The following is a 22,614-nucleotide window of genomic DNA, read 5'->3' as shown; positions in this document are numbered from 1 at the left end:
CGGACCCTTCACGATGTTGACCAAATCTGCGGTTGTGTTTGTTCATGCTCCGTAGCACTTCTTCATTGGTGACTTTGTCTGTCCATGGTATCTTCATGATCCTTCTGTATGACCATAGCTCAGAAGCCTGAAATTTTGATAGCGTTTCCGCCTTCAATGTCCACCTTTCTACTCCATATAGAAGCACTGAGTACACGTAACATTTAAGGAGCCTTATTTTTGTGTCTATGGTGAGGTCATGGCTCTTGAACACAGAGCCCATAGTCAGGAATGCACTTTCTGCCTTTCCGATGCGACATCTAATCTCTTGGGTATTGTCCAACGACTCATTGATTATAGTTCCCAAGTAGTTGTATTGTGCGATACGTTCAATTCTCATTTGGTTCACATACAGATTTGCTCCAGTTATGTTTTCCTTGCTGATTATCATTATCTTGGTTTTGCTGGTGTTTATATCCAGCCCATATGTTCTACTTGTTTCCGTTATTTTGTTTATTAAGTTTTGCAGTCCTTCTATGGTATTGGAAAACACTATTGTATCATCTGCATACCGCAGGTTACTGAGCTTGACTCCATTTATTGAGATGCCTTCATCAATATCTTTTAGAGCCTCTTCAAAAATGTGCTCTGACTACAGATTGAATATCAGCGGTGAAATTATAGACTTGTACAGTAGCAGCTAATGAAATGGAAATTGTTATGATAGTCACTACTTTCTGGAAGCCTACGAGAAATACTTAAAAAATTAGGATATCTATTTATTGTAATAGGGTGTAATGTTGTATTAGGAAATTAGGACGTAATTGTAAACAGTCATGTTGTGACAAGAGGTTTATCATTCCTGTATTTGTTATCTCTACAAGTAATACCAAGGTTTTTCTCATTGGAAGTGTGGAAACACTATAATTTATCTGAGGATTCTTGGAACCCCTGTTGGGTTGGTTTTCACCTTTCTCTTTGTGAAGACAGAGAAATCAACTCAACCACCCACATGCTCGTGGTATAGTCATATGATGCTTTGAGGTATATCTTTCTTAAATTTCACCCATCACCAGGGTTTAATATATAACACGCCAATGTAAGGCTTTTAGTCGGCATTTTAAGGGTTTTAACCCATATATTTTTGGTGGCTTAGCATGTAGAGCTTGTTTAGAACACTGATGATGCTCTCTTTAGAGCGAAAACGTTCTGTTTTTTAATGTGGCCCTTTATTGGGGTTTTCAAATAAATATACCTCTTACACAGAAGATCTTTTTCTTCAATTTTTGTTCTTGGAACCTCTTCTTCTTCTTCTTTTTGTGTAGACATGACTGTCTGTTCTTTTAATGTGCCTCTAGTAAGTTGTCGTTCCATCGTTTTCGTGGTCTTCGTATTGGGGAACCGTCTCTAGCCGTCCTTACTACTCTATTTGTTGTCATTCGGCTTATGTGGTCGTTCCATTCTACTCTTTTGTTGTTTACCCCAGGACACTTTGTTTTATCACCTGCTTCCAAATCATGAATATAATACAAAAAGCCTTAATTTGAATTTCCCACTTCACAGATTGACTTTAACAGAGAGAAGTCCTTTGTATGCGTGTGTTAAATTTTACAATAGTCTACCATATGACATTCGACGGGAAGAAAACTATGTAGAAAGCTTTTAAAAGAACGGTTTTTCAACATCTGGTGTACATTGAGCCCTATACTGTGGTGGAGTACCTGGCTTATCAGCTTTGTTCAGCATATATGTAATTTGTACCTACTGTTAATAATGTGACGTTATTTGCTCAGTTATGTTTAAACATTTATATAAAAAATTACTCTATTCTACGCTACTACTGTCCACCTTACATATCCGTCGTATATCTGCATTTCTAGCTCTATCCCATAGTGTCGCTTACCATCGATTTTTCGAAGCGTTTTAATCTCTGCTGTTTCTAGCATTATTTTTGTCCTCTCTGTATCAGGACTGTTTTGTAAATTCTGCCTTTCATTTCTTTTCCGATGTTTTTATTTCTCCATATTGTTTCATTCAGGCAACCTGCGGCTTTGTTTGCTTTATTCACTTGATCTTCCACTTCTGTTTGGAGCTTCCCGTAGCTAGATAGTGTGATGCCTAGATATTTTTTAATTCCATGACTTGTTCTATTATCTCTGACCCTGCAGCTCTGTTATCTCTGACCCTTTTATATCTCAGTAGATTTGCTGTTATAATCATGCATTTATTCTTTTTTCGGGAAATTATGTTAAATTTTCTAGCGGTTATATTAAATTGGTGCAGCATACGTTATATTATTATTTACTCTTCACTTTAAGAGATTAGTATTGCGTTGTCTACATAGCAGATTATTTTAAGTTGTTTTTCTCCCATTTGGTATCCTTTTTCAGTTCTTATTTTTTTTTATTATTTCATCCATGAACAATGATCAGGTTGAACAATAGAGGACTCAGGGAATCCCCCTGTCTTATTCCATTGCCAGCTTATCTTCTACTTTTACTTTTATTGTGTTGTTCTGGTAGATAATACTTAAATGGATAATTTCCTTTAATTTCACCTTGTAAAATGCCTTCTTAAGGTCCACGAAACATAAATATACCGGTTTGTTGTATTCTAATGATTTCTCTTGAACCTGCTCATTATAAATATAGCGTCGGTGCATGATCTTCCCGACCTAAAACCTTGTCCTTCTGCTGATGTTATAGTTTTATTTAGTTTGTTTACTTTCTCCTTTAGGAGTTCATTAGATATTCTGTTCTCTCCTAGTGATTTTCTATTTTTTAATTTCCTTTGCCTATGCTTCTTCAATTTTTATTTCTTCGTTTGTTCTCACTTCATTTGGTGGTTCATTATCGTCACCTTTAGTAAATACCTTAGATCGAAAGTTGTCTGCCCATGTTTCCTTCTGAATATATTTCGTTTTTATTAGTTCGTCCATCTCTTTTCTTTGTCCTCTGATCATTCTCCATATTTCCTTTTGTGTTCCGTAAAAGTCGTTTTCCATCTGTTTTGAGAAGCTCTTTCAGTGTTCCATTTTTATTCTGTTCAGTGACTAAAGTGTTCAGTTCGTTTCTGATTCGTTTATAGTGGTTGTATCTTGAATGCCTGTTGTTTATTTTATGTAGGTGTTACCTAATAACATTAGGTACCTAATGTAAAAACGATTTCTTCTTTTCTTCACATTTTATCTTCATTTCCTCTCTAAACCATGGGGATTTCTCTTTTGATGTAGTATTAGTTAATGTACTCTCTCCAAGTGATTTTGTTGCTGCCTTAATTATGTTACCTTTGAGTTTTCTAATACATGTTCCATTCTCAGCAATATTCTTAGGTTCTCGGAACTTAAACTTACTAAATTTTGAAATAAAGAGCTAATGAAGAGAGAGAATAAAATTTTGCTATACATACAAAAATATATTCACTTGATAAATATATTATCTATGAATTTTCTGATAACATTTAGGCAATATATTTCCTGTATTGGGTTGTCTATTTTGCCTATAATTATTAATCCTGGTGCGGTGATTTCGATAATTTTGAGTTTCTGGTAATAAATTTTTAAAAGACAATATTTTAGATGAAATGTTATTTGTTGGATATTCCTTCAATACAAGTAGCTACCAAACAAATGAACCACATTATAATTTCCCATCTCTAATAATTGTCACGCCCACCTTAATCAAGGGAAAAGATGATAAGATGTTTACAATATTGTAATTATCGTTTATATTGTTGTTACTGAAACCATAAATAAAGAGTTAAAGTATTACTTTATTTCAACTTAATTTAGCATTTCAAAATTATCTCCTGTCAAAAAGTGTGCAAGGGCAAGGCTACATCCTTTTCTACATAAAAGATATGGAACAATTATTTAGGAAATAAATCAGCCAATCCTGTTTACCTAAAATTTAAGCGAAGCAATGTTGCCATGTTTAAACAACATTAATTATGAAAAATTTATATAGATATTGAAAAAGTTGTATATTTTATTTTTAGATAATCTTTACAGATACAGGAATATGCTGCACAATTCTGAAAATAAAGAAAAACATTTTCATTGACAGATTTAAAATCAGATATGGCGATAGTAATAAAAATAGTTAAAATGTTTAAGATAACAATGTAGGTATTAGAAATTATTTTGGGAATTATTTTTTACTAAAGAATGTCGAATACATGTCACAATACACACAATAGTACTATTATAAAAAAAAACATGTTCTAAAGAAGACCAGGTAAGTACGGCCCAATATATCGACATAGGCAAAAATATAATTCAAAAATGAAAATAATCGGTTTCGTTTTGATTCAAAATTCAAATCGAGTCTATTATCATCCTCAGACATCATGTTTCGGGGTCTACCCCTTATCAAAGAGGCTTCGCAAGAAGACTGATCTGAATCAAAACTCACCGAGAAGATGGTGTAAATATCCAAATATTTACACCGGAGTATGGTTAGACTGACTTTTAACGGGGAATGATGAAATGAGTGAAATGAATGTCGACAACGAATCAAGTAATCTGTTAACCCAGGTAGGGGAGAGTTGGATAAAGCCGGGTACCAGTCCAAAAACCGTCTGTACCTTGTGCTATGTTAGAGTAGCAAACGTTTACTGTAGATCGAAATATTCTCAAATAACTTTAAGTTTGATATACCAATGTCAATTTTTATAAATATTCTTAAACTTGTTTTTTTTTATTTTTATGAAAATATTGAAAAATACCCGGTTTTGTCCAACTGGTATGATAAAACCGGGTAGTAATTTAATTACCATGTAAAAAGACTAATAATGGGCAGAGAATAAAATATTTATTGAAAGTATGTAAACAAAAATCGAAAATTTATGAACAGAAGTAACAAATAAAAACTTCATCTATATCATCATAGGCACTACAGGCTTCATGAGCTCATTTGGTGCAACACACGCATTTTATCCAGCCTTCTTCCTCTAAACTCTCAGAATCTGCAATTTTGTTTTTGATGCAGCCTTTTTTACCACGTTTTTTTTCTTTTTTGTCTATTTCATTTAGTTTTAATTTTTTTACGGCTGGAGATTTTTTTAAATTTTTTCACTAGCTTTCTTACTAGCTTCTTCACCAGAGTTACCATTTCTTAATTTTTTCACACGATGTTCTAGTGTATTCGCGATCAAGTGGATTGCGAAACATTAAAACTTTGAGAAGCTTTTTTGTATACCATCCTATGTTCTAGCACTTCAACTATTGCATTTTGCATGCTTTCTTGATCCCATGACTTAACAAGTAGTTTTTCTTTTATAATGCTACACGTTGCAGTTAACCAAAAGCAAAATACCACTTCATAAACTGGAAGTAACAACAGGTCTGATAAAATCGGGTACCTGGTTTTATCGATTTTCGGACTACCCGGTTTTGTCAAACTCGTAAACAAGGCATTAAATATTATTTAAATTTTTAAATTATGAAATAGGTAATATTCATTAACACTCGCAAAAAAGGTAGTGACGGTGTTGTAGTGACGGGTTTTAGTGTTCTTTGATATGGATTTATTGTTACATATGTCTTGTGTCATCTCTCATAAAATCCACGAGGAAAATAAACTTCCTGTAGGTGGCTGTATACCATAAACCATAAAAATACTAGATTTGTTGTAAAATGTATATTTTAAAATACCCTAAATAAGGGTCACATTAAGACAAAACGTTTAAGACAAGACGTAAGAAATCCGTCATCAGTGTTCTAAAAGCCAAAAAATAGCATGTCTGAGCCACCAAAATGTGTTGGGTAAAAACCCTTTGAATGTGAACGGTTATGTTACGTTACATATTTATATAATGGTTAAATGATGTTCCAGATATGCCTGGATGTTACCTAGCCTAGGGCAACACAGGACTCTTCCCACGTGGTTGGAATTTTTTTGGAGAAATAAAACCTCACATATTGGATTTCAATGGCCAACTAAATTGAGTTACTTTTTCGGTTAAGTCAGGTGTACCATATAGGCCCTACTTGGATCCATTACTCTTTAATATATTTATTAACGTTACTACCAACTGTTTACACAATTGTGACGCCTTACTATTTGCTGATGATTTAACGTGCTATAAAATTAAAAAAAAACTATTATGATGCTGTCATATTGCAATTACAGATCTACTGACCTCTCTGTATGGAGTTCACGGAATGGTATGAACCTTAATTTCAGAAAATGTCCTGTAATCAACTTTAATCGTACTCACCATCCTATATTATCAAACTATTACATTAAAGGGCAATTAAGCAATACTCTAAACAAAATCAAGGACTTGGAGATTACACTAGATAATTCTCTTTGTTTCAATATTCACATCATCAATGTCATTCAAACATTTATGAAGATGTTGGGTTTTGTAAAAAGAACAATTTGTGACTCCACACAGACTTATTCAGTACTATTAGATTCTTTACTTCTCCTTGGTCAGGTCTAACCTCGAGTATTGCTCTTCAGTGTGGTCACCACACTACTTGGTCTACATTAGGAAACTTGAACAGGTTCAAAATAATTTCTTCCGTTATATTGCTTTTAAGCTTTATACATATCAGAATTACACTGTATGACAACATGAACTGCAGATCTCTTCTCTTGCGAGCCGAAAAAAAAAACAAAGAGACCTTTTACTAGGTACGATTCAATATCTTAAATGATATATGCAGTTGTTTTCAACTTCTTAATAAGATTGGACTGTTTGTACCACCTCGCTCCACTAGACAAGTTCGAACATTCCATATGTATCCTTTCACATACAGGTTTAATTATTCACTTTTTTCATTTATACCTAGCGTCCTGAATCTAGCTAATTCCCTTCACGATTTACAACTGTTTGACAACTCTATCAGTCGTTTTAAAAGAAAGTAATCTACAATGGTTTAATATTTGAACTAAACTGTAATTTGTTAAGTAGCGGGAATAGAGCCCCTCACGCTGGCCTGCATTGATGTGGGTAGGATTTCGTGCGGGAGTCCGTGTACCCAGGACTTTCACATGATAAGCACTTTGCTGATAGAGAGCTCCTATAGCGCATCAGAGTGCTATCCGGGGGGAAGTGGATTGTCTGGAGCATTGGGGCGGGGTGGCGTAATTCCTGCTTACATGAGTTACCTAATCCTCCTCGCCCAATGAATTGTATCACCGGAATGTCATTCTCAAGGATCTCTCAGGTTGGGTTTATAATCGTTAATCACTATTGCTTGCTTGTAATTTGTAAATTTGTTTTTATGTTATTTTTGTAATTGTTTTCATCTGGTACAGTATATATTTATGTAATCGTATTTATAATCAACAAACCAGCATATGTGTGCATGATAGATTTAAAGAAAGCGTTTGATAGAGTGAGAATTCGAGATGCGATACATTTAGGTATTATATGAAAAGGGAATATCACTGAATTTAATAAAAACCATTGAGAAAGATAGCTTAGCTATGGTGAGATGTAAAGGAAAACTATCGCAACCTATCAAGTATGAAACTGCATGGTATTAGACAGGGAGATTTGCTGTGCCCGTTAATATTTAATCTGATAATGGATGAAATCATAAAGAAAGTTAAAAAGAGAAGAGGATATAGAATGGGAGAAAAGGAAATAAAGATAATATGCTACGCCTACGACGAAAATGAAGATGACGTACAAAGATTAATTAAAGAATTCGAAGACACGGCGCTCATATACAACATGGTGATCTCAACAGAAAAAACTAAATCGATAGTGATATCAGGGGAACCGGGAACCGAGACGATGTAAACTGGTCGTAAATAACAAAATAACAAAACAAGTGATGGAAATAACCGAATACTTGGGAATAAAACTGTCAAGCTGCGGAAAAATGGAAGAAGAAGTACAAAAACAAGTGAACATGGCGAACAGAGCAGCAGGATGTCTCAACAACACAATCTGCGGAAACAAGAGCAGATACGGGGAAAACACAAAGACTGCTGGAAACAGCAGAAATGAAAGTCTTACGAAAAATAGCACACCAAACTCTAAAAGACCGAGTAAGAAGTGAGGACATACGAGTGAGGTATGGTATAAAGGAAATAAACATGTGGACCAAAAGAAGAAAAATAGAATTGAATCAACACATAGAAAGAATGACAGAAAATATAATACCTAGTACGAATAGCAAGAGACAAATCGCCAAATGGAAGATCATTGGGACGACCAAGGAAAAGATGGTCAGGCAATGTCAATTGAGGCTAAAAACCGAAGTAAAACAGACATGAGCCTATTTGTAAAATAGGAAGAAGAAGAAGAAGTATTTATAATCTATTGAAAAATGTAATTTCTTTATTTTTGTATGTAGATGTATTCTGAAGATGCCAGTAAATTTCAGCAGTTTGGCAACGATGTGAGGAAAAGATTGGTGGGGAACAGCTGACAGCCAAACATTTTAGACATCTTTGATTATATTTTGTGCAGTTCATTAATGGAACTTAAAATTTTAGTATGACAGAAACATAAAGAGTGGGTGTTATATTTAAGTTTATTGTTTTTAAAGGTTCGATTTTAAGTAATTATAATTTATAGTTACCATTTATTTTAGTGTTATTTTAAAAGTGACGTCATGTGATTGCGCTTTCATAGAATACCACTTATTTAAGGTAAATTCTTTGATTTTCTCTAATTAATTAAGTGAATCTAACTCGATTATTTAGCAAAACAGTAGGGTTGTAGTTAGCCTTTTAGATTTTAGTGATGACAAACAGTTGAGTTGCTTTTTTCAGTAAATATTTGATGTTTAACCAATACTTTATAGTGGATTTGTCCTTGAACGATTTTGTGTTTTAAAATTATACATTTTCAATTATGTTCATTAAACTTAGTATTAATATCTGCGGAGCATACTAATTAGAGGATTTTTTTCCAATTGTCATTGATTTCAATCAATAATAACATCTGGCAGGAATTTTCTTGAGAAAGTTAACAAGTAGGACATGAGTTTGTTTCCCAATCTGTAAAATATTTGTGCTTTTCTTTGCTATTTGACATTGAAAGTGATCAATTATTCAAATTATGTATTAAACAAGGTTTTTATTGCGGCCGCCATTACAATCCTATTTGAAATTTCAGCAATTTATATAGGTTGTTTTTCAAACAATGTTTACATTTTGTGTCTTCATAAATAAGTAGGTAGGCCAGATAAAGAAAACCAGAAAATATTTATCTGGATACTGTAATCTTTGTCACTTATGTTTTGTTTTATTAATAAATTAACAATCTGGTCACCTTGAATCCTTACATGAACACTAGAATCTGCATTTTTTACTTATAGTATGCTTATAGTTTAAATTGTTTTTGGGTGTGATTCAGAAACCTATTTTAATAAAATACATACTTCCATACTTTTCTATAAATAGCTATTTGAGTATGACAGGTTTTTGTTTATATTTTGGCTGATGCTTATATTTTTTTAGTATAAACACCTTTTATTTTCAGTATCATTGATATTGTAAATAATAAATCCTTTGATAAATATACTGGGGGGTTAATGTCACTTTTGTTGAGGAATAATGTTGTGATAAGTATATAAAATATTTTGAGTTTCATTCATAATAGTTGCAACAAACTTGGATAAGTCAAATAAACTGGTTACACCAGCTTTTTACCTTTTATAGAATATTAATAATTGTGGTAATAGTAATTTATTTAGACATTTTGTAAGGATGAAACTTTATTACACAATAATTAATCATGAGATGCAACATTTGGTTTAGTTGACTTTACCAGTTTATACTTTAGTTTAAACCAGGAGGAGTAAACTGAAAAGACAGATTCACACATTCACACCCAATAATGTCACTTAATCACCAAATACATCTTCTTTTTTGGTTGATCATATTGGTCTTCCATGGTAATCTATAAATATTATATTATTCTATAGTTTGTTTTTAAACCAGGAGGAGTACACTAAAAAGACAGATTCACACCCAAGAAAGTCACTAGAAAAATCACCAAACACATATTTTTTTGTTGAGCATGTCAGCCTTTGAGGGTAATTCATAAATATTATATTATAGGTACTAATAAGTCGCTAAAGAGTTCTAAAAACAACTGTTTTTTATATAAAAGTAGACTGAAAATCTAAAAATTAAAGGAGTAACACAGAAAACAAAAAAATATCACAGATATATCTCTTATTTAACCTATGAAATGTCAAGTGCCAAAATTTCATAAATGTCATTAGTGTCAAAATTCCATGACTGGAGTAAACTTGCCTGAGGTTGGACCAATTACAAACAAGCATTACGGCACAGTAAATTTGAATTATTCCTCTTGGTTTAAAAACAGACCATAATTATTTATTAAGCTCAACAGGGCCCGGATTATGTACACTCGATACGCATCGTATCCGCCATGTTTTACTGTAGCGCCTTATGGGAAAACATGGCGGATACGATGCGTATCGAGTGTACGTAATCCGGGCCCAGGCCTAGTAGGCCTGGGGCTAAAATGTTTATATTTCTGATTACATTTTATTTTAGTCTTGTAAATTTTATTTAATTACACTTCAGTCTTTTTCTACACTCCTTCACCACCTCCCTCCATCTCCTTCTGACCAATGCTAGTTCTTTCCATCTCTCAATGTTACTTTTCTTCAGGTTTTCATACACACTGTCCTTCCATCTTTTTCTTGACTTGCATTTGCATCTCTTTTGTATTGGTCTTCGTGAGAGTACCATTTTTAGCATTTTTTTACTTCCCATTCTCTCGATGTGCCCCAAATATCGTATTCTCTGTGCTTTGATTGTCGTCGTTATCGTTGGCTCTTTATACAGTTCTTCCAATTCTTTACTGGTTCTTCTTCTCCACTGAGCTTCTATTTTCACACCTCCATATATTGCTGTTTGCATTTTTCTCTCCATCTTTCTAAAAGGTCCTGTTTCAGACTTTTTCAGTACCCATGTTTCATATGCATATGTTACTGTACATCTGATAACAGTCTTATAAATTCTGATTTTTGTTTTTCTTGATACGTATTTGGATTTAATTAATGTTTGTAATGCTCCACGCTTTTTATTTCCTTTAGCTATTCTTGCCTTTATCTCCCCTTCCTATGACCATTTTCATCTATTTTGGCTCTTAGGTAATTTATTTCTGCGGCACTTTTGAACGAGTCTGTTTTTCTCCATCTATTTGTACTATGATGTTATTTTCTTTTTCTTTTTGGTAATTATATTGAAAATAATAAATCCTTTGATAAATATACTAAAGGTTTAATGTCTTTTTTGTTGAGGAATAATATTGTGATATGTGATAAGTATATAAAATATTTTGAGTTTCATTCATAATAGTTGTAACAAACATGGATAATTCAAATAAACTGGTTAAACCAGCTTTTTACCTTTTATAGAATATTAATAATTGTGGTAATAGTAATTTATTTAAACATTGTGTAAGGATGAAACTTTATTACACAATAATTAATCATGGGATGCAACATTTGGTTTAGTTGATTTTACTATACCCTGTTTTTAAACCAGGAGAAGTAAACTCAAAAGACAGATTCACACCTAATAATGTCACTTGAAAAATCACCAAATACATTTTTTTTGGTTGATCATATTGACCTTCGATGGTAATTCATAAATATTATATTATAATAATTATTTATTAAGCTCATCGTGTCTTGTAGGCTATTTAATATTCACCATTGGCGCGCATACGGTTAATATAAGCCATCATATTACCTGTATGCGCTCCAATGGTGAATATTAAATGCTTAATTGTATGCCACAAAATGTGCAATAACTACATCATAAAACCCACCAAATTGCATTTGCATATCTCAACCGGTTTTAAAGCAATAAATAAATCGTCAGTTTGTCAGAAAAATTTCAACACCCCCTATCTCGGAAACGAAGCATTTGCGACATACGTTTATAAAACAAACCGTCATTATTTTTTCTTGCAGAATTACCCCTTAACCCGGCACCTGTCACGTGGGGTGCCACCAGCACCTCATAACACATTTTTATCAAATATTTGGTATTTCAAGTTTGATAACCGAGCTGTGCGTTATAGTAGCTTTCTATAATATTATATAACATAGATGTGTTAGTGTTTGAAGTGGTTATTTAGTGTCATTCTGAACTTATAGCTCTAAAGTCGAATTGGGGTGTCATCATCTGGCATTTTAAGTTTTAAATATTTTTTGTATTTTTTGATAAACCGGTCAAATTTACATTTTTTATTGAAATAACTGATTTAAATTATTAATATAGACTCTATACTCACTAAATCTTAATTTTTTTAGATATTTTACTTGACTTCATTTATTATGGCTTGGTAACTTTTATAACATATTAGTGGCTAATAAGTTAATAAAACATGTTTTTTTATATTCTTGTGTTACTTAACACATTATTTTGTTTTTTAAACAAGTAGATCACAGAAAATTTTTAAGGGGTGCTGTGAGCACCCCACGTGGCAGTTGGCGCCTTGCAAAGCCACGTGGCAGGTGCCGGGTTAAACACCCTTTTTTTAAAAACACCCTGTATTGATAGAAACATTTCTAGTTGTTAAATCACCTAACTTTTTATTATCCAACATAAGCGAATCAATCAAAAAACAAAATGTTGAGAAATCATGAGGCTATAGTCAGGTTTTAATTTCAGTATTCTACAAATGCTAGAATATTCCACAGGGTGATGCAAACTTTAGGAAAAAACACAGTTTGATTCGTACAACCGGTATACAATGCAAATTTACCTGTTTAGCAACAATATTATTATAGCGATATTGTCAAGAAATAAGGCTACAACATATTAAAAAAATCACTTAAATTGGATAACAGGTTTAGGAGATATAAGACATCAAAAATGACCCATTTTTAAGGTGGCCGGCCGGTTAATTTTGGCCCAGAGTGTAGATTATATTTCCAGAAGCCGATGGAAATTGAATGAACAGTTTAGCTTCTCTGTTTGAAATGCGTTGAACCCAAGATATTCTGAGCATTCTACGATATGACCACATCTCGAAGGCTTCTAATTTGTTCATCATGTTAACTTTCATGATCCAGGTTTCACACCCATATACACGATACACATAACATTTTAGGAACTTGATTCTTAGTTGTAAATTCAGCTGAGGTTGCTCAGAATAGATCTACGTTTCATAAATGCTCGTCTTGCAATTTCTATACGAGTTTTAATTTCTTCATCCGGATTTAGTGTCTCGTTTATCCAACATCCTAGGTATTTAAAATGGTTAACTTTTGTTAAAGGTTCATTATTGACAATTAGTTGCATAGGGCCGACGCCGACGTCTTGTTTGCTAACCACAAGTAACTTTGTCTTTGTTGTATTTATGCCAAGTCCGTTATTGGAGCATTCTCTACGCTTCAACCGCCCATTATTACCCTTGGTTTTACCCAAGGTACTCATTTTTATTCAGGCTGAGTCCACCTGGGCCCTATAGACATTTAAATATGTCTAGATGTTCTCGCCGGCGCTGGGTTTCAAACCCCGGCCTACCTGCGTGGAAGTCAAACATGCTACCGCCTGAGCTATTAGGGCCCTGTTTAAATAAAATAATACTGCTTAATAGAATATTTTTGAGATAAACGAATAACTTTTTTTGTACAATGGTCTAAAAATTTAAATGATGTCTGGTTTATTAGGTCTGTCAGGTAGTAATAAATATTTTATTACTTTGTTATTAGCACCAATTTGACCCTTCCCGGAAACAGACACAGGTCATGCAGTACTTTTCCCTTTGCCTAAACATTTGTATTGCCCACTCATCTCATTGCCTGTTAATAAATTTTTAGAAACAGTTAACTTATTAATAGAGTTAATTTAGAATTCAACCAGAGACGTACGTGAAATGGATCTTAATTTAAAAGAAAAAGTTGATGTAATTGAATATGCGACAACATCAGAGTGCAGGCAAATCGAAATTGATAAAAAGTTTAGAATTCCACAAACTCAGGATAGCAAACTTAAAAAATCAAGATAGTTGGCAAGCTAATTCAAAATCAACCCAAAAATTAAAACGAAGTGGGATAGATTCAGGTGTCGAACAGGCATTAGCCGAATGTTTTACTGAGAAGAGATCTCGAAATGTTAATATTCTGTTTTAAAAGAGGAAGCTGAAGAAATGGCTGAAAATTTGGGTAATGTGAACTTCAAAGCGACAAATCCTTGGTTGTACAGATGGAAAAATAGTTCACTTCAACATGTTTCCTTCAACAAAATTCTTGGAGAAGCAAGACATGCCAATGTATCTGCCGCAAATGCAAATACATGGATAATGGATGCATTACCTTCATTAATTAAAAATTATGAACCAGCGGGCTTGTACCGGGTGTCCCAATAAGAATGGCTCTCGGCCATAACTCAGGAACCGTTTATAGTACATCTTTGAGAAATAGTATATTACATACCTAGCGGGAAAGTACTCTATTTCAGCCGAGCGGCAAGGTAGTTTACCGAGGTGCGAAGCACCGAGGTAAACTACAGACGCGAGCCTAGAATGAGTTCCCGCGAGGTTTGTATACTATTTTACTCACAATCGGTTAGTAGTTTATGGATTTCTAATACTCACAATCTACCAATAATAATTTCGTTTCAAATATCTGTATCCATTTTCATTATGTGATAAGATGAATTATTTTAAGTAACCTGTGAGATCGTTGCTAGGTAACAAAACAAGTTTAATAATAGTTAATAGTAATCATAATTCCAATTTAACTATTAATATTTATAATTCCAAATAGTTTTCTTTTTGTTATTGTTGTTGTTGTTTCTTAATTAAATAAATGTTGAGTGGATTCTATTCTTTCTAAACCATCTTTTAATCAAAAATGACATTGACATTTGCAGGTAGAAAAGTGACAGATGCTAGCCGGGAAAGTACTTTCCCGGCTAGCTGGGAAAGTAAAGTAAGTAATAAGTCGCTTCCTGATTACGTCAAAGGTTAGAAATCCATAAATTACTAACCGATTGTGAGTAAAAAATATTTATAACAAAAGTTGCCTCGGGAAAAGCCTGGAAATTACTTTTATAATTGTAGGTTCACCGCTAGAGGTGGTAATTGAATAGAATAGAATAGAATAGAAATATGCTTTATTGCCACTGAAAATTTTTACAATTTTATGGACAAAGCTTACATACAGTCAAAAGAAAAACATAATATAAATAACAAATAACAACTACAATTTACTAAAATTAGATAAATCGTCAACAATGTACAGTATAAGATATAAAAGCCAAGACAAAAACAATTTATTGCAAAACATATATAAATTGCAAATTGAACATACAAAAAATAAAATAAAATAGGTACAACATAAGGAACTGACAAGTTTATGCTACTGCGCATGGAACCCAATTTTCTTAGTTATTCATTAAGAAATTCTTCTATTGAATAATATGGTCTTTTGGATAGATAGGCTTTTGTCATTTTTCGGAACTTAGGGAAAGATGTTGCAGATTTAAGTTGTAACGGAAGATGATTGTACAGTTTCTTTGCGGAATATAATATAGATTTCTTTACTAACTCAGTGGATGGAATCGGTAAATAAATATCAAAGATTGAATTTCTGGTGGAGTAAAGATGATTGGGCCTAGATGGAAAGACATGAAGGTGTTTACGAATTAAACAAACCGTTTCTAGAATATATAAAGATGGAAGTGTTAAAATTTCGTGATCTCTGAAGTAACTTCTGCAATGTGTAGATCTTCTGAGGCCAAACAAATATCTTATTGCTCTTTTTTGCAATCTAAAAATGACATCAAATTGAGCAGCTGTACTAGAACCCCAAAAAGGAAGACCATATCGAAGATGAGACTCGAACAACGAAAAATATGTTATTTTAGAAGATGCTAAATTGAGTTCCCTTGAGACAGATCGTATTGCATAGCAAGCTGAGGCGAGTTTCTTACTTAACGAATCGATATGAAGGGACCATTTGAGGTTGCTGTCTAAAAAAATACCAAGAAATTTTACAGAATCAACGGTACTGATCTGGCTGTTATGAAGTGGCAAAGGTTGAAGAGCTCCTTTATAGGATAATGCTACTGTTTTATTTACGTTAAAAGAGAGTAAATTAGAGTCAGACCAGGTCTTTATCGTCAGTAGATCCGAAGTTATAGTTTCATGAAGAGATGCAATAGTTGAGTTGCTCCAAGTGATACTGGTATCATCAGCAAAAAGAAAAATTTTCCCATTGATTTTTAAATTAGTAATGTCATTTATAAAGATAAGGAACAGTATAGGACCCAATACTGAACCTTGTGGTACTCCACAGACGATGTTTTTGAGACTAGAGTCAGTATCATTTGCTCTAACTAGTTGTTTCCGATTATTCAAGTAGGATTGGAACCAATTCAAAGAAATACCTCGAATTCCATAGAAATTTAGTTTTGTAATCAAGATGTCGTGATTTACACAATCAAAAGCTTTGGCATAGTCGCAGAAAACAGTGGCAGTATAAAGATTATTGTTTAGTGCTTGGTAAACCTCATGTAGTACAGAAAACATGGCATCAGTGGTACATTTATTTGTTAAAAAGCCGAACTGATTTTGTGATAAAATGTTGTTATCAACGATAAAGGACATAAGTCGAGTTTTAATGAGTCTCTCAATAATTTTGGAGAGTACCGGTAGTAAGGCAATAGGTCTATAGTTGCAGGCATCAGATTTTTCGCCACCCTTATGAAGAGGAATAATAATGGCTGTCTTTAGGCACTCTGGAAATTTACCTTTTTCGAAGGAATCATTAATTAGTGAGAGGAGGATTTCCAACACATTTTCTGTGAGATTAGAGAAAATTTTTATAGATAGTCCATCAGTACTACAGGATGATTTGCTTTTGATACAATTGATTGTTTGGATAAGTTCAGAGTTATCGACTGGTCGTAAAAAGAATGAATTCGAGACCTGTCTTGAATTAGGAAGATAGGAAATAGGATCTTGTTGCGGCAAAATTGTTGATGTTATATTTTTACTCACATTAACGAAGTAGTCGTTTAGACTTTCAGGATTTGGAAGGGAAAATGATTGAGCTGTGTGAGTTTTATTTCGAAGATCGTTTATTATAGACCAAGTCTCTTTTGCAACACTTTTAGAGCTTCTCAGACGATTTTGATAATAGGCTTTTTTAGCTGACCTGACAAGTTTTAGATATGTTGTCCTGTACTTCATGATATATTCAGTGACAGCAACATTGGTAGTAAATTTCTTGATGTATAGTAGTGAACGCATATTCTTAGCTGATATGCGAATACCTTTCGTAACCCAAGGTTTCCGATGTTTTGGCTTAATAGGAATTAAAGGAAATGCCTTATTGAAGATGTGGAGAAGCTTATCTAGAAAAACACTGAAATTATAGTCCACGTCTATAGAAGGAAATTGCCACTCAGAAGTTAAGCATAAATTTTGGAATTTACGAAAATTCCGGGCGGAAAAAATCCTACCTAAACGTCGGGTTTTTGAGGAGGGTTTGCTGAAGATGTTAAACTTCGTATACACTGCTTCATGATCAGATAGTCCCGCATTAATAACTGTAGAGCAGACATCAAGGGGTGAGAAATCTGAGACAATATAATCGATTATGGTAGATGTAGTTTTTGTTATCCTTGTAGGAGAATCAACGTGCATTGAGAGACCATACGATTCAAATATGTTTGCCAGGGACACTTGGGTAGCACTAGCAGCAGCATAATTAATGTTAAAATCACCGCATAGAATTTTTCTGCTTTTATGAGGCAGGTCATCTAACAAATTTAGCAGGTTCTGAAAAAATAGTTCCACGGTAGAATCAGGTGATCTATAAATGCAAATAATGTAAAGATTAAGATTTTTATTATAAACTAAGGAAAACTCAAAGAAGGATTCACTTAACAAAAAGTCATATTTTGTTACCAGAGAAAAATCATTATTTCTAGAGAGAATCAGGGTGCCTCCATGAGCCGAACTTGGACGATCATACCTGGCAATTGTGGTATATTTTTCTACAAAAAAAGGCTCGTTAACTTCAAGCCAGTGCTCTGTAACCGCAACTATCGGAGGAAATCCTAATTCCTCCAGAAACAAAAATAATTCATCAGTTTTATTTCTTATAGAACGAATATTAATCAGAACCATGCCAAAGTTGTCATCACTAAAATAATTTGAGGTTTCTAGTCCCTCAGAACACGTCGTGTTGTTTAAAAATTTCGCTTTGGAGAGCCAGTGGAATAATAACTTCGGTGACATTCCCTTGACTTTTGTAGGTGTATAATTCGTTCCGAAGTTAGATAGGACCTATAAGCGGCAAGATCAGCTTCCACTTCAGCTGGACCAATTCCATAGGCATGGTTAAATTCTAGAAGAACTTTTCGTAGTTCTTCAGTCTTAGTAGGTAATCCTTCGGAAGCCAAAAAGAGTTTCACGCTGGTGTTGGTATATCCGTCATAAAATACAGAAGCAGGCTGATCGTGAAGAAAAGCAAGATGTAGTTTAATTGCCTTTAAGATGTCTGGTTCCCTTAATCTTGCAAGAAGATATCGACTGTTCGAGTTATTAGTTAGTCTAACTCTTGGTGGTGTTAAAGGATCCAAATTTATGGATGGTTCCAAAGTATCTTTCTTAACAAAATTGATATGGGAACGGAAAGGCTCTTGAGATTTGCAAATTGTGATGGCCTGCTTGTCTGTAAATATATTGGTGTCTTCAACTTCATTTTTGTTGTTGCTTGGAATGGTAATTGGGTTTTCCAAGCTAACTTGGCTTCTGATGTACTTCGGATTCATATTTTCTTCAGATGAAGTCTTTGGTTCAGAGTGTGGTGATTCTATAGACCATTTAATGTTGACACCAGGTGGCCAAATTTCCTTATTAAATAATAAGTCGATAGATGGTTTGGATTTTATGCCTATTTTGAATGAGGAACCAGTTGCTGTGTTGGCGTCTTTAGGGAGAGCGTAACATCTAATATAATCCTTGATACCTAGCCTCTCTTTAATGTAGTGTACTATTTGTATAGGGGTGTATGCTGCTGTTAAGTTACTGATAACAACAAAATGACACTTATCTTCTGAAACTTTTGACTTTCTTTCTGGACAGGTTTGGAAATGTTGAGGGCCTTCAGTTTGGGTGCTTGAAGTGACATACACTATCTTTTTTTTAGGTACCTCTTTTTCAGTTTGTATAGCAGGTAGTTTGCTGGAAAGATTACTTATCTGATTAGATATTTCGCTGATGTTTTCAGATAGCCTTTGTAATCCCAATTTTATCTCGGATGAATTTGAGTCTTCAACTTGAACCTTAATAGTATCATCGGAACAGCCGAAAAAAACTGACGATATATTGAAGATATCTTGTTGCATTTGCCGTACCGATTTTAAAAGATGTTCAGGATTCATTAGGCTATTTAATTTCTGGATCTCGTCAATTTTTTTTGTAAGGTAATCCAATTTGCCATCTTTTTTTGTTAATAAATCGTATGTCTCTATAAAAACGGGCAAATTATCAGTCAATTTTTTAGTTAGTTGAATTAAGGCATTAAAGTTCTCATGAGGTATCTGATTTTTTGATAGATTTGTTATTTTTTCATTTAAATATCTGAGGCTAGGCGAATCACATAGTTTGCAGAAAAATCTTAGATTTGAATTTTTTGGGTCCAGGAGAGTTTTGGTGATGGTCTTGTTGTATCCAGAACAGTGCATACAGAAATTTCGCTGACATTCCCCAAAACAACGAAGCTTATTATATTTGTCATTTTCGGGGAATTCATGTAAACAATTCTCACATTGGTAGTTTGCCATAGTTATGGTCAAGGTCAATTTGCAATATTTAACTGGGTCGTTGATAAACAAAACATAAAATAAATTTGTTGCAAAACTTACAGTTTCGTTCACTCCAATAACAATAACAAAATAACAATAACACACTCGTGTATGTCGACAGCTAAACAGAACAAAAAACAAACGTGTTAACACACCGACGATTCAAATACGAATCACGAATACGAATACGAATAAATATCAAAAATTAAAAAATCAAAATTTTACAAAGTTTACCTAATGAAGGGGCACTGGAAATCCAATCATCGTATTCTTCATAAAATTCTGCGCATATTTGATTTCACAAGTTTAAGTTTACCTTTGCAAATAAGAGGTGGGGGTGAGTGGGAACCTTCTTATGAAAAAATGGCTGTGTAAGTCCGGTTCTGCTAAATCGAATTTTGCATACTTGGTCTTCTTGAAAACAGCTCTTTTTCGTCAATGTAAGTGTCTTATTTTCGAAATAGCCTAATAAGTAATATGCCAGCTAGTAGACGTTATTTAATTATTTTCGGAAATCTAGTTTTCTTTGTAGCAACAAATTAGCAACATAATACCGAAAACCGAATGTCAATACCTTTTTTCTATCTCGAGATATCTTAAGAAACGGGTAAATTTTAAACAACTGTTAATATCACCGGTAAACGAAGTTAAGGAAAAGTAGTGTGCTATGGAAAAAACAAAGAAACATTTTCCAGATGTAAACGTATACAATTAATTAAAACAACAATAAGACAAACATCACTATAAAATATAACAAAGAAATAAAAGCAACTACTTAGTGACGACCTAAATGTTCAAATTGTTGCCCATCATTTTCTATGCAAGCATTTACTCTTTCAAGAGTAGATTGAATAGCAGTCTCACTTTCTGCTTTCGCAATGCTTTGAATGGCGTTTCGTATTCTCTAGATTGTAGATCATGCTTTCTCTAGTAGTGGGCCTAGGTCCACTACTAGAGATAAAATAAGGTCTTTAATAAAATAGGTCCACTACTAGAGATAAAATAATAAAAATAAGGTCTTTAATCCGTCCCCATAAATAAAAGTCTAAAACAGTTAAATTTGTTGCTATTCAATCTACTCTTGAAAGAGTAAATGCTTGCATCTAAAATGATGGGCAACAATTTGAACATTTAATCAATCAGTAAGACTAAGTAAGTAGTTGCTTTTATTTCTTTGTTATATTTTATAGTAGTGTTGTTTGTCTTAGTGTTGTTTTAATTAATTATATACGTTTACGTCTGGAAAATGTTTCTTTGTTTTTTTCCATAGCACACTACTTTTCCTTAACCTTGTTTACCGGTGACAGTAACAGTTATGTTTAAAATTTACACATTTCTTAAGATATCTCGAGATAGAAAAAAGGTATCGACATGCGGTTTTCGGTATTATGTTGCTAATTTGGTCAAATTTTGTAATACAGAATTAAAAATGCATACTTGTATTTAATATTTTCCAAAGAAAACTAGATTTCCGAAAATAATTAAATAACGCCTCCTTGCTTGCATATTACTTGTTAGGCTATTTCGAAAATAAGACACTTACATTGACGAAAAAGAGCTGTTTTCAAGAAGACCAAGTATGCAAAATTCGATTTAGCAGAACCGGACTTACAGCCATTTTTTCATAAGAAAGTTCCCACTCACCCCCACCTCTTATTTGCAAAGGTAGACTTAAACTTGTGAAATCAAATATGCGCAGAATTTTATGAAGAATACGATGATTGGATTTCCAGTGCCCTTTCATTCTGATTCTGATTCAGATTCTGATGGCGTATTCAGTTTCAGCAACCCCAAAAACCGCCCGAGTAATCTATTTGCATCAATTTAATGCCAAAACTCCAGAAGGTGACTAGCCTTAGCAGTGCCCTGGGCACCTGGTGCTCCAGGGTTCGGTTCTGATGGTGTATTCGTGTTTAGCGACTCCAAAAAACTCCAAGTAATCTGATTGCATCAATTTAGTACCGATAACCCTCGAACCTCCAGACGACGTGTCTTAGCAGTGACCCTTGACATCAGATCCTCCGGAGGTCGATTCTGATAACGTATTCGTCTTCAGCGACACCAAAAACCCCGTACTACTACCGTTGTCGGCGTACTACTGCCCTATTAGATGGCATAATTAGCATTTCTATAATTTAATTCATTTCTTCATACTTTTATAAAAACTTGACAGTGGACTCTAAATAATCCCCTTGAATACCTTCAACACCATCCCAAAATGGAAAGGGACGATATCATTCATGTGTCAAATCAAAATCTAAAAGCAAAAAGGCCAATAAGTGGGCAAAAACAACCATCATAGTTTGTTCAAAATGCAAGTATGTATGCGGTAAGCACAGCAAGAAGTCAAACATGTTTCTGTATCCTACGATGATGCCAATTCCACTGAAGCCGAAGACTCCAGGTAAATTATAAATTCGTATATTTTAATAGGTCTGGATCCCGCGTATGAAAAAAAAGTTGATTAATAGCAAGCTGAAAATTTGTTAATAGCTTAAGGGTGTCTAGTCGGATAAACTTTGATATATGGGAACACTGGAACAGGGGCAGTTTTAATTGTGGAACAGGTTAAAAATTTGGAACGGTCACACCACGAAAACGGCACATTTATTTTGTCCGACAGAACAGACTTAAACTCTCCGAACAGAGATTAAACTCTCATGCAAAAATCAGACTGCTATTTATCACCTGTCATAATTCCTGTCATTTGACATATTCTACATGTTCCACTCAGTAAAACGCCCATTTGGTGATAAATAGCAGTCTGATTTTTGCATGAGAGTTTAATCTATGTTCGAAGAGTTTAAGTCTGTTCTGTCGGACAAAATACATGTGCCGTTTTCGTGGTCTG

General features: G+C 33.7%; 1 protein-coding gene across 2 annotated transcripts in view; it reads left to right on the top strand.

Annotated features, from left to right (window-relative positions):
- The first annotated feature begins 8,370 nt into the window (after nucleotides 1-8,370).
- LOC114349386 (uncharacterized) overlaps nucleotides 8,371-22,614 on the top strand; it is a 104,098-nt gene continuing 89,854 nt past the window's right edge. For both annotated transcript variants that reach the window (XM_028299735.2, XM_028299733.2), the window contains exon 1: nucleotides 8,371-8,594. The gene's annotated coding sequence lies outside the window, so the exon portion shown is untranslated. The remainder of the gene's footprint in view (nucleotides 8,595-22,614) is intronic.

Source organism: Diabrotica virgifera, chromosome 1 (genome assembly GCF_917563875.1).
Source record: "Diabrotica virgifera virgifera chromosome 1, PGI_DIABVI_V3a".
Taxonomy (NCBI): Eukaryota; Metazoa; Arthropoda; class Insecta; order Coleoptera; family Chrysomelidae; genus Diabrotica; species Diabrotica virgifera.
The sequence above is the reverse complement of the archived record's forward strand: the minus strand, read 5'-3'. Positions and strand labels throughout refer to the sequence as shown.